The sequence below is a fragment of the Apodemus sylvaticus genome, chromosome 23, assembly GCF_947179515.1.
Source record: "Apodemus sylvaticus chromosome 23, mApoSyl1.1, whole genome shotgun sequence".
In the NCBI taxonomy this organism is placed as follows: domain Eukaryota; kingdom Metazoa; phylum Chordata; class Mammalia; order Rodentia; family Muridae; genus Apodemus; species Apodemus sylvaticus.
In genome coordinates this window covers 22,518,910-22,532,505 of record NC_067494.1, presented here as the reverse complement: position 1 = coordinate 22,532,505, position 13,596 = coordinate 22,518,910, and the positions used below count along the sequence as shown (strand labels likewise).

At 40.1% G+C, this 13,596-nt stretch overlaps 1 pseudogene; it reads left to right on the top strand.

The window, feature by feature from the left end:
- The first annotated feature begins 1,078 nt into the window (after positions 1 to 1,078).
- Positions 1,079 to 8,199, top strand: LOC127673690 (60S acidic ribosomal protein P0-like; annotated as a pseudogene).
- Positions 8,200 to 13,596: the final 5,397 nt, after the last annotated feature.

Below are 13,596 nucleotides of genomic sequence, written 5' to 3'. Positions count from 1 at the left end.
ACCCAGGCCCTGGGCGGGTCTGGGGGCCACCGGGGTGCCAACCCAACCAGGAGGTTTTTTGCCCAGGCCTGCGAGCGCGCCGCCGCCATTTTGCCTGCAGGACGACAGAGAGCTCAGGCGGGCAGACCTGTAACAGGCATAGCCTAAGGCTAACAAAGCGGGGGTCCAGGCCCCAAAAGGCACAGGACTGACCCCAAGAACTGGGCGGCTTGGTGGGCCATCTGTGAGTCAACCCGCCCAGGTGATTGTTAGCAAAGCAGACTCTCCCGGCACTTTCAGGGAGCGCGGGCGCACACGCCCGCCATCCTAGTCACCTGGCAAACCCAATTAACAGTCAAAGCCGTAGGGGAACTTTGCTCGGACCTTGGCCTCCCAGGCTTTTGCCTGGACTCAGGGACTGGGCGGCCAGGCTAACCTTGTGTGCGATAGCCCGGTTGGCAGATCGGCTGCCCAGCGGAGTGAGCGGAACTCAGGGGAGGTCACAGTAGCATACACCGTCGGCACTCCCTGGGAGTGCACACGGGCTCCATCTGCTCCACAGACACAATCTGGGGCAAGGCCTCAGGCAGAAGCCCTTAGCTCTACTCTCTCCGCTTCCGGATCCAGATCAGTCTGGGCGGCAGCATTACATCTCCAAGTCCTGCAAGTGGCTAGCTGGGCTTCCGGGCGGCCAGCTGGGAGAAGTCAGTGTGCTCCAGTGAATCCAGCGGGCCCCAGCGGGAGCCTTCGGGTGCCTGCTTTGGGATCTGAACAGCCTGGGCAGCAGCACACTGTCTACAAGCAGTGCAGGAGGTAAGCTGTGCACCAGAGGCCAACTGGGAAGGGGCAGCTTGCACGGGTGAGTCCAGCACTGACAAGATAAACTAACACCAGTGAGATCTAGATGGCAAAAGGCAAACGCAGGAACGTCACTAACAGAAATCAAGGCAATATGGCAACATCTGAACCCAATTCTCCTCTACCAACATGTCCTGGATACCCCATCACACCAGTAAAACAAGATTTGGATTTAAAATCACTGGTCATGATGCTGGTACAGGAACACATGAAGGTCATACATAAAGAAATTCAGGAGACAATGGACCAAAAGGTAAAAGCCCTTGCAAGGGAAACACAAAAATCATTGAAAGAAATCCAGGAGAATACAAAAGCCAACAAGGAGGAAATGCAAAAAACACTTAAAGAAATACAGGAGAACTTTGCTCAACAGGCTGAGGTCATGAAAGACGAAACACAAAAATCTCTTAAAGAAATACAGGAGAACTTTGGTCAACAGGCTGAGCTCATGAAAGAGAAAACACAAAAATCTCTTAAAGAATTACAGGAAAACACAAACATGCAAGTGAAGGAGCTAGGCAAAACCATCCAGGATCTAAAATCAGAAGTAGAAACAACTAAGAAAACTCAAAGGGAGACAACTTTGGAGATAGAAAGCCTTGGGAAGAAATCAGGGGACAGAGATACAAATATCAACAACAGAATACAAGAGATAGAAGAAAGAATCTCAGATGCTGAAGATTCCATAGAAACCATGGACTCAACAGTTAAAGAAAATGCAAAATGCAAAAAGCTTGTAACCCAAAATATCCAGGAAATCCAGGACACAATGAGAAGACCAAACCTAAGGATTATAGGCATAGAGGAGAGTGAAGATTTACAACTTAAAGGGCCAGCAAATATCTTCAATAAAATTATGGAAGAAAACTTCCCTAACCTAAAGAGAGAGATGCCCATGAATATACAAGAAGCCTACAGAACTCCAAACAGACTGGACCAGAACAGAAATACTTCCCGTCACATAATAATCAAAACACCAAATGTTCTAAACAAAGAAAGAATACTAAAGGCAGTAAGAGAAAAAGGCCAAGTAACATATAAAGGAAGACCTATCAGAATCACAGCAGACTTTTCACCTGAGACTATGAAGGCTAGAAGGTCCTGGGCAGATCTCATGCAGACTCTAAGAGAACACAAATGCCAACCAAAACTACTATATCCAGCAAAACTCTCAATCACCATAGATGGAGAAACTAAGATATTTCATGACAAAACCAAGTTTACCCAATATCTATCCACAAACCCGGCCCTAAAAAGGATAATAGGAGGACAACACCAATACAAGGAGGGAAACTTCACCCTGGAAAAAGCAAGATAGTAACCTTTCATCAAACCCAAAAGAAGTTAAGCATTCAAATTTAAAAAATAACGTCAAAAATGATAGGAAGTAACAATCACTATTCCTTAATATCTCTTAACATCAATGGACTTAATGCCCCAATAAAAAGACACAGACTAACTGAATGGATACGTAAACAGGACCCTACATTTTGCTGCTTACAGGAAACACACCTCAGGGTCAAAGACAAACACTACCTTAGAGTAAAAGGCTGGAAGACAATTTTACAAGCAAATGGTCTCAGGAAACAAGCTGGAGTAGCCATTTTAATATCAGATAAAATTGACTTTCAACCCAAAGTCATCAAAAGAGACCCTGAGGGACACTTCTTGCTGGTCAAAGGAAAAATACAAAAAGAAGAACTGACAATCCTGAACATCTATGCCCCAAATGTAAGGGCACCCTCTTTTGTAAAAGAAACTTTATTAAAACTAAAAGCACACATTGCACCTAACACAATAATTGTGGGTGACTTCAACACTGCACTTTCCTCAATGGACCGATCAGGAAAACAGAAACTAAACAGGGACACAATGAAACTAATTGAAGCTTTGGACCAATTAGATTTAACAGATATATATAGAACATTCTATCCTAAAACAAAAGAATATACCTTTTTCTCAGCACCTCATGGTACCTTCTCCAAAATCGACCATATAATTGGTCACAAGACAGACCTCAACAAATATAAGAAGATCGAACTAATCCCATGCCTCCTATCTGATCACTATGGAGTAAAAGTGGTCTTCAATAGCAACAGAAACAACAGAAAGCCCACATACACGTGGAAACTGAACAATACTCTACTCAATGATACCTTGGTCAAGGAAGAAATAAAGAAAGAAATTAAAGACTTTTTAGAACACAATGAAAATGAAAACACAACATACCCAAATCTATGGGACACAATGAAAGCAGTGCTAAGAGGAAAACTCATAGCCCTGAGTGCCTCCAAAAAGAAAATGGAGAGAGCATACATTACCAGCTTAATGACACACCTGAAAGCCCTGGAACAAAAAGAAGCTATTTCGCCCAGGAGGAGTAGAAGGCAGGAAATCATCAAACTCAGTGCCGAAATCAATCAAGTAGAAACAAAGAGAACCATACAAAAAATCAACAATACCAGGAGCTGGTTCTTTGAGAAAATCAACAAGATAGATAAACCCTTAGCCAGAATGACCAAAGGGCACAGAGAAAGTATCCAAATTAACAAACTTAGAAATGAAAAGGGAGATATAACAACAGAAACTGAGGAAATCCAAAAAATCATCAGATCCTACTACAAGAGCCTATACTCAACACAACTGGAGAATCTGGAGGAAATGGACAATTTCCTTGACAGATACCAAATACCAAAATTAAATCAGGACCAACTAGACCATCTAAACAGTCCCATAATGCCTAAAGAAATAGAAGGAGTCATAGAAAGTCTTCCAACCAAAAAAAGCACAGGACCAGATGGCTTCAGTGCAGAATTCTACCAGACCTTCAAAGAAGAGTTAACACCAATACTCTTCAAACTATTCCACAAAATAGAAACAGAAGGAACACTACCCAATTCCTTCTACGAAGCCACAATTACGCTGATACCAAAGCCACACAAAGATCCAACAAAGAAAGAGAACTTCAGACCAATTTCCCTTATGAACATCGATGCAAAAATACTCAATAAAATTCTTGCCAACCGAATCCAAGAACACATCAAAACGATCATCCACCATGATCAAGTAGGCTTTATCCCAGGAATGCAGGGTTGGTTCAATATACGGAAATCCATCAATACAATCCACTACATAAACAAACTCAAAGAACAAAACCACATGGTCATTTCATTGGATGCTGAAAAAGCATTTGACAAAATTCAGCATCCCTTCATGCTTAAAGTCTTGGAGAGAACAGGAATTCAAGGCCCATACCTAAACATAGTAAAAGCAATATACAGCAAACCGGTAGCCAGCATCAAACTAAATGGAGAGAAACTTGAAGCAATCCCACTGAAATCAGGGACCAGACAAGGCTGCCCCCTTTCTCCTTATCTTTTCAATATTGTACTTGAGGTACTAGCTCGGGCAATTCGACAACATAAGGAGGTCAAAGGGATACAAATTGGAAAGGAAGAAGTCAAACTATCATTATTTGCAGACGACATGATCGTCTACCTAAGTGACCCAAAGAACTCCACTAGAGAGCTCCTACAGCTGATAAACAACTTCAGCAAAGTGGCAGGTTATAAAGTCAACTCAAGCAAATCAGTGGCCTTCCTATACTCAAAGGATAAGCAGGCTGAGAAAGAAATTAGGGAAATGACCCCCTTCACAATAGCCACAAACAGTATAAAGTATCTTGGGGTGACTCTTACCAAACATGTGAAAGATCTTTACGACAAGAACTTCAAGACTCTGAAGAAGGAAATGTAAGAAGACCTCAAAAAATGGGAAAACCTCCCATGCTCATGGATCGGCAGAATCAATATAGTTAAAATGGCCATTTTGCCTAAAGCACTATACAGATTCAATGCAATACCCATCAAAATCCCAACTCAATTCTTCACAGAGTTAGAAAGAGCAATTATCAAATTCATCTGGAACAACAAAACCCCAGGATAGCTAAAACTATTCTCAGCAACAAAAGGAAATCTGGGGGAATCAGTATCCCTGACCTCAAGCAATACTACAGAGCAATAGTGTTAAAAACTGCATGGTATTGGTACAGTGACAGACAGGAGGATCAATGGAACAGGATTGAAGATCCAGAAATGAACCCACACACCTATGGCCACTTGATCCTCGACAAAGAGGCTGAAAACATCCAATGGAAAAAAGATAGCCTTTTCAACAAATGGTGCTGGTTCAACTGGAGGTCAGCATGCAGAAGAATGCGAATTGATCCATCCTTGTCTCCTTGTACTAAGCTCAAATCCAAATGGATCAAGGACCTCCACATAAAGCCAGACACTCTGAAGCTAATAGAAAAAAAACTGGGGAAGACCCTTGAGGACATCGGTACAGGGAGAAAGTTTCTGAACAGAACACCAATAGCGTATGCTCTAAGAGCAAGAATTGACAAATGGGACCTCATAAAATTACAAAGTTTCTGTAAGGCAAAGGACACCATCAAGAGGACAAATCGGCAACCAACAAATTGGGAAAAGATCTTCACCAATCCTACATCAGATAGAGGGCTAATATCCAATATATATAAAGAACTCAAGAAGTTAGACTCCAGAAAACCAAACAACCCTATTAAAAAATGGGGTACAGAGTTAAACAAAGAATTCTCACCTGAAGAACTTCGGATGGCGGAGAAGCATCTTAAAAAATGCTCAACTTCATTAGTCATTAGGGAAATGCAAATCAAAACAACCCTAAGATTTCATCTTACACCAGTCAGAATGGCTAAGATTAAAAATTCAGGAGACAGCAGGTGTTGGAGAGGGTGTGGAGAAAGAGGAACACTCCTCCACTGCTGGTGGGGTTGCAAATTGGTACAACCACTCTGGAAATCAGTCTGGCGGTTCCTCCGAAAACTGGGCACCTTACTTCCAGAAGATCCTGCTATACCACTCCTGGGCATATACCCAGAAGACTCCCCACCATTTAATAAGGATACATGTTCTACTATGTTCATAGCAGCCCTATTTGTAATTGCCAGATGCTGGAAAGAACCCAAATATCCCTCAACAGAAGAGTGGATGCAAAAAATGTGGTATATCTACACAATGGAGTACTATTCAGCCATTAGAAACAATGAATTCATGAAATTCTTAGGCAAATGGATGGAGCTAGAGAATATCATACTAAGTGAGGTAACCCAGACTCAAAAGGTGAATCATGGTATGCACTCACTAATAGGTGGATATTAACCTGGAAAACTGGAATACCCAAAACATAGTCCACACATCAAATGAGGTACAAGAAGAAAGGAGGAGTGGCCCCTGGTTCTGGAAAGACTCAGTGAAACAGTATTCAGCAAAACCAGAACGGGGAAGTGGGAAGGGGTGGGTGGGAGGACAGGGGAAGAGAAGGGGGCTTGCGGGACTTTCGGGGAGTGGGGGGGCTAGAAAAGGGGAAATCATTTGAAATGTAAATAAATTATATCGAATAAAAAAAATTTGATAGGTAAAAAAAAAAAAAAAAAAGAATCTACTTATTTTAACTGACTTAATGTTAGTTTTGCTCTAAATGTACCACTATAAAATATACTAAAACTTATAAGTCAAGAAAGGTAAACACAATCTCAAAGGAGTTCTACCTACCAGATACAAAATGTGACCTGACTTTTTCATGAAAAAAAATTTATATATAACACAAAAATTACAGTTCTACTTGTACAAGCTAATAGGATCAAAGAGGTATGAAAACATAGAGAAAGAACGGTGTTTGCTAAACCATAATCTGCAGAATGGTTACCAAATTGAGATTTACAACAGAATTTAAGCAGCATAGAACATGATTCCCATCACTTATGTTGAATTAATGTCAGTTATCAGAAACTCATAATAAAATGCACAGGGATATAGTTTTTCTTTAGTTTTGAAAAAATAAATGAAGGGAAAAAAACAAAGAAGAAAGTAAGATTCATTTATTCTAAACTGGTAAATAACAGCTGGACATTGCTGAAAATAGTCATCTGACCCAACAAATCCCCTGCAGCCTTGTCATAGAGCCTGAAATATCACTATTAAGAATGAGCACTCTCAGTGGCATCTGCAACAGCCAAACATTGAAGGGTCTGCAATGGAGGAGCTAGAGAAAGGACCCAATGAGCTGAAGGGGTTTGCAGTACAATAGGAGGGAAAACAATAAGAACCACCCAGTATCCCCAGAGCTCCCAGGGACTAAACCACCAACAAGATGGAGGGACCCATGGCTCCAGATGCATATGTAGCAGAGGATGGACATCAAAGGGAGGAGAAGCCCTCTGTCCTGAGAAGGCTAGATGCCTCAGTATAGGGTAATGCCAGGACAGGGGAATGGGATTTGGTGGATTGGTGTGCAGGGGGAGGGGGTATGGGTTAGGGAGTTTTTCGGGGTGGGGACCAGGAAAGGGGACAACATTTGAAATGTAAAAAAATAATATATCTGATGAAAAAAAGAAGAAGAATGAGCACTCTCCTCTCACCAGGCATCCACATCAGAGTGACATCCTCTTTAAACCTGATACACTGCCTTGATGCCCAGGAAGACTGGGTGACCCTATAGTCCAACTACTTCCTTAAGATCATCAAGATCATCCAACTTTTGGATGATTACCCAAAATGCTTCATTGTGGGAGCAGACAGTGTGGACTCGAAGCAGATGCAGCAGATCCGCGTGTCCCTCTTAGAGAAGGCTGATGGGTAAGAATACTATGATGTACGCGGCCATCAGGGGGCACCTGGAGAACAACTGAGCTCTGGGGAAACAGCTGCCTCACATCTGGGGGGAACGTGGGCTTTGTGTTCACCAAGGAGGACCTCACTGAAATTTGGGGTGTGCTGATGGCCAATTAGGTGATCTGGTGTCATCGCCCCATGTGAGGTCACTAGGCCTGCTCAGAGCACTTCTCTGGGGCCAGTGGACACCCTTTTCTTCTAGGCTTTTGGCATCACCATTAAAATCTCCAGAGGCACCACTGAAATTCTGAGTGATGTGTAGCTGATAAAAACTAGAGATGAGGTAGGAGCCAGTGTTCAGCCACACAGCTGAACATGCTGAACGTGTCCCCCTTCTCCTTTGGGCTGATCATCCAGCAGGTGTTTGACAGTGGCAGCATTTATAACCCTGAGGTACTGGACTTCACGGAGAAGACATTGTACTCTCGCTTCCTCGAGGGTGTCTGCAATGTGGCCAGCACCTGTCTTCAGATCCGGTACCTGACTGTTGGCTTCAGTGCTACATTATATCTTCAGTGGGTACAAGTGGGTCCTGGGTTTGTCTGTGGAGACTGAGTATACCTTCCCGCTTGCTGAAAAGGTCAAGGCCTTCCTAGCTGATCCATCTGCATTTAAGACTGTGGCCCCTGTGGGATGGGGGATTGGCTGAGGGGTAACAGTGAGTAGAGTATCATGGAATGGGGGATATGGCAGAGGGGGTAACCAGGAAGTGAGATATCATTTGAGATGTAGTGAATGGGAAGAAGAAGGAGGAGGAAGAAGAAGGAGGAGGAGGAGGAGGAGGAGGAGGAGGAGGAGGAGGAGGAGGAGGAGGAGGAGGAGGAGGAGGAGGAGGAGAAGGAGGAGGAAGAAGAAGAAGAAGAAGAAGAAGAAGAAGAAGAAGAAGAAGAAGAAGAAGAAGAAGAAGAAGAAGAAGAAGAAGAAGAAGAAGAAGAAGAAGAAGAAGAAGAAGAAGAAGAAGAAGAAGCGGCAAAGGGGAAGGGGAAGGGGAAGGGAAAGGGGACGGGGACGGGGATGGGGAAGGGGAAGGGGAAGGGGAAGGGGAAGAAGATCCTAAAATCCTAAAGATCCTAAAATGGATTTCTCAACTCAACTACAATCTTTGAACAGAAAATTTAGCATACATTCGTCTGATTTTTTTTCTAGGGAGAAGCTGACCACATAACAAGGGGCAGAAAGTATCCATTAAAGGAAAGAGCAATATGGTGTTAGAAACAAGAAGAGAAGTGTTACGTGGTTTAAGCATTGATTCTTGTCAGTTCAAATCTGCATCCATTATTCCACTGAATCTCCTAGAAGACTGAAACAATCAAGTCAAGATATCATACCTCAGGAATGCCTAGAGTAGAAAATAGTGTGGTTTTCCAAAGAATTAACTTTTTTGTTGAAAAAGTAAACCGTGTACAACTGAGCAACAAGCTTAGTAATAGAAGGTACTAAGTATAACTCTTGCCAGTATCCATGGTAGAAATAAATTATGAGAATTTAAGGGATGTGGCTAAAGCAAGGTTTGGTAGCAAAACACATAGCCTGGGCTTCTAAATCTAGCAGTGGGGAAAAAAATTAAAGATAAATTTTATTTGTATCATCTAGTACACATGATTAGAAAACAAAGAAGATATAAATTGAATGTGAATTTGATTTGCTTAAAATAAATGATGCTAAAGTTTATCACACACACACACACACACACGAAAAAGAAGGGTCTTGCTGGAGTCATTGTTTGCGAATTATCTGGAAATGACAAGAGTGGGGATCTCAGAAAAGTTCAATTAGTCAAAAATATTTTATTTCCACATATGGAACACTCAACTATAGGTCAGAGAGCAGGGATGATATAGTTGGAGCATCAGGATACTTCAGCAATTAAAGGGCCTCATTCCCTTTCCTGATGACCTGAGGTCAATGTCCACGAGTCATGTGGTGGAAAAGGAGAAGCAACTCATGAAAGTTGTTCTCTGACCTCCTCATACAATCCATGGCTTTCACACACACACACACACACACACACACACACACACACACACACACACACACACACACACACACACAGAGTAAATTAATAATGAATAAATAACTAAAATATAATGAAAATTATAAAGTATACAACACAGTGAATTATATCAAGTGTGATCAGACAAACCTCACACCTCTATAGTTGTATAGATACAGATATTTAAACACATGTACTAATTTAGGATAGATATTTTTCTTTATTATTTTATTTTTTATTCTATATATTCTTTATTTACATCTCAAGTGATTTTTCCTTTCCTGGATTGCCCCTCCCTGAAAGTCCCACAACCCCTTTTCCCTCCCCCTGTTCCCCAATCTACCCCTTCCACTTCCCTGGCCTGGCATTCCCCTACACTGCTGCACTGAGCCTTTCCAGGACCAGGGGCCACTCCTTCTTTCTTTTGGGCATCATTTGATATGTGCATTGTGTCTTGGGTATTCCAAGCTTCTAGGATAATATCCACTTATCAGTCAGTGCATACCATGAGTGTTCTTTTGAGACTGGGTTACCACACTTAGGATGATGTTCTCCAGTTCCATCCATTTGTCTAAGAATTTCAAGAATTCATTGTTTCTAATGGCTGAATAGTACTCCATTATGTATATATACCACATTTTCTGTATCCATTCCTCTGCTGAGGGACATCTGGGTTCTTTCCAACTTCTGGCTATTATAAATAGGGCTGCTATGAACATAGTGGAGCATGTATCCTTATTACATGCTGGGGAATCTTCTGGGTATATGCCGAGAAGTGGTATAGCAGGGTCCTCTGGAAGTATCATTCCCAGTTTTCTGATATTTTAGATATAAAAAAAAAGCTATTGGAATGGAGGACTATTCCATTTTCCAGTATAGAGTTAAGTGGGAGGCTGATGCTTTATTGTAGGGAAGAATGGGATTATGATAGACTGGATAAGTCTCCTGTTTCACAAGTTTCATTCAATATATGAGCATGATGAGCATTTGAAGCCAAAAATAAATGACTGATTTTTGCTTCAAAATAGTAGAAAATGGCTGTAAGCACAGATAACAAACCATTATAGGAAGTAGCTTGCATTTTGTTTTTTCACAGTCTAATTGATTTCTCAATGTATAGGGATAAGTTACCATTGTCTGTTTTAATAAAATTCCATTTATAAACAGTGTAGTTTCAGAGAGGTGGTATAGCTTATAAAATTGAAACAATATTTAATTTGATAATTTCAAGTGGTAGTTTGGAAAAGTACAAATAAATAATTGGTTTTGATAAATAAAATTTCTTTTGAGTATAGATAAAATGATAAGTGAAGAAAATAGCAAATAATTGAACCTGAAAACAAATTGATGGGCTTCTTTAACAGTATTTTTCTCTTATGCTCCCTATAACTCTAACTTTGTCATTCACAGCTTGATGCAATCAAACCTCTAGTGTTATTTTAAGGCCCTTCATTCCCAATACTCAGTGATTGGTCTTTTTATTGTTATTATAGACTCCAAGGCCAGAGAGGGCAGAGACTGATTTTTTTTAGTAGAAATGGATCCTGTCAGGAGGGATCCAGCATTTTTTCTATGAATTGTCTCAAACAAACTTGATACTTGAACAGTTACTACCAAGGAGACTTATCATTATGACTCAGATAGCATAGAAAAGATTATTGGTTATTAAATTTATAATCTTAAAACACTATGTGTATTTATGAAAACCTCGCTATGAAGATGGCTTGACAGGTAAAGGCACAGGCTTCTAAGCCAAAGATATTAGCTGGATTCCCAGGATTAGCACTGTGAAAGGATAGAACCAACTTTTGAATGTTGGCCTTTGATTTCCAAACTTGTACCATAGTACACACACATGTACACACACACACAAACACCCAAAAAATAAACAAATGCAGTAAAAAATTAAAACCATTAAATAATTAATATACAAAATTTTCTCCATTTGAAGAGACATGACTCAATGGGATCTTTATTACAATAGATATATACTTGGAAAATTATTCATTAGAGTTTATTATTTTTATTAAATTATTTATTTATTTACATTCTAAAAGTTACCCCTTTCCCAGTCCCCCTCCCTGGGTTCTTTACTCCTCCTCCTCTGAGAGAGTGCTCCATCCCCCTCACCCCCCCATCTATTTGTACTAGCCAGAAGATAGAAACAACTCAGATGTCCCTCAACCAAAGAATAGATACAAATATTGTGGATCATTTACACAAATAAATACTATTCATCTACTAAAATCAAGGACATCATGAATTTTACAGGCAAATGGATGGAACTATAAAATATCATTCTGAGTGAGATAACTCAGACCCAAAATGGCATGCATGGTATGTACTCACTGATAAATGCGTATTAGCCAAAAAATTCAGAATACCTGTGATATATCTCACAGGTCATAGGAAGTGTAACCAGAAGAAAGACCCAAGTGTGGGTCTGAAAATCATTTAGAAGGGGAACAAAATAATCATGAGAGACAAAAAAGAGGGAGGAAACTGGGTAGGAGAGGGGAATCGGAGGGGAAGAGTTTATTATTTTTAAAAACATTATCATAAAAGACAAATAGGAGAAATAAAAAATGTGTTTAAGCTCTTTCTTATCCATGTGTTTTTATTACTGTGTTACCAGGCTAAAAACTAGATAGACTGTTTAGGTAAAGAAAAAGTGGCTTGATACACAAAGAAAGAGAAAAAAGTGGAGGGATTTTTAATCTCATTTATTTCATTATTATTTTCTTGCTGTTGTCAAATTATTTGACGCGATTTTAGCTAAAAAAAAAAGACAGTGCATAACAACACACTGTAAAGAAAAAATTATACCTACAATACAGCTGGAACAAAAATAAAAAGATATTCTTTACCAGAAGCAAAAGAGCAGGCTGGGAACTGGGAATGACCATGAATGCAGATAATTATTCTGCCCGCTTTATTGAGTAAGAAACCTAAGGCAGTGTTGAATAGTAATAGTATATAGAGCTTGAAGTCATTTCAAAAGCCTGGAGAAAACTGTTACAAGGATGTAATTGACATATGATTAAAAAAATTAAGGATTTTTTAAAAAACTAAGTCATATTTATCATCCCAGGGAAATGACACCAAATGTGAGAGAAAACTTTTGCATACATAATAACATCGATGCTAAGGCATATTTTAATGATGAAAATTTCTGTGTCTGGGGATGATGGAAAAGCAAATTGCAATACTATTAGGAGAAAACTCATTCTCATTTTAAAACTCTGCACTGGTAATTTGTCATTTTAAGTCAATGTATAAACTAGAATACAAATTTTAGATAGATAGAGAGATAGATAGATAGAGATAGATTGATAGATTATCAGTTTTGTTTCTCTAGAAAACTTTAATACAGTAATGATATATTTTCATTGTATTTCTTTCTCTCTCTCTCTCTCTCTCTCTCTCTCTCTCTCTCTCTCTCTCTCTCTCTGTGTGTGTGTGTGTGTGCGCGCGCGCATGCGCACATGCATCAGCGTGGTGCTTGTGAGTACTCATGAAATCCAGAAGACAGCATCAGATTCCCTGGGACTGAAGTTACAAGAAGTTTTCATCCATTAAAAAATTTGTGCTGGGAACCCACTCAGGTCCTCTGAAAAGCACAAAATCTTTTCACCACTGAGCCATCTCACCAGGGCTACCTTACAAAAGAAACCTTTATTTGATAAGTGTATCTACATGCCTATATGTGTCTATACACATGTATGGCTGTTAGAAGATACGGTGTAGGAATCAGTTCTTTCTTGAGGGTTCCTTCAATTAAACTCAGGTTTTCAATCTTGACAGTGAGATTTGATTCCTACTGAATATCAAAGGCGGTCATGACCACAACTGGTGAAGAACCTTTAATGGTCTTAAATGACTACTAATGATCTTAGGTTTCTCCCTCACAATGAGATGAAAAGACAAATGCTGGGATAATTAATTAATTAATTAATTAAAAATTCTGATAAATATTTTCCACAACAACAGAAAAAAATGTAACTAAACTACAAAAAACTGACCACAGAGACACCACATCGCATCTATATGAAG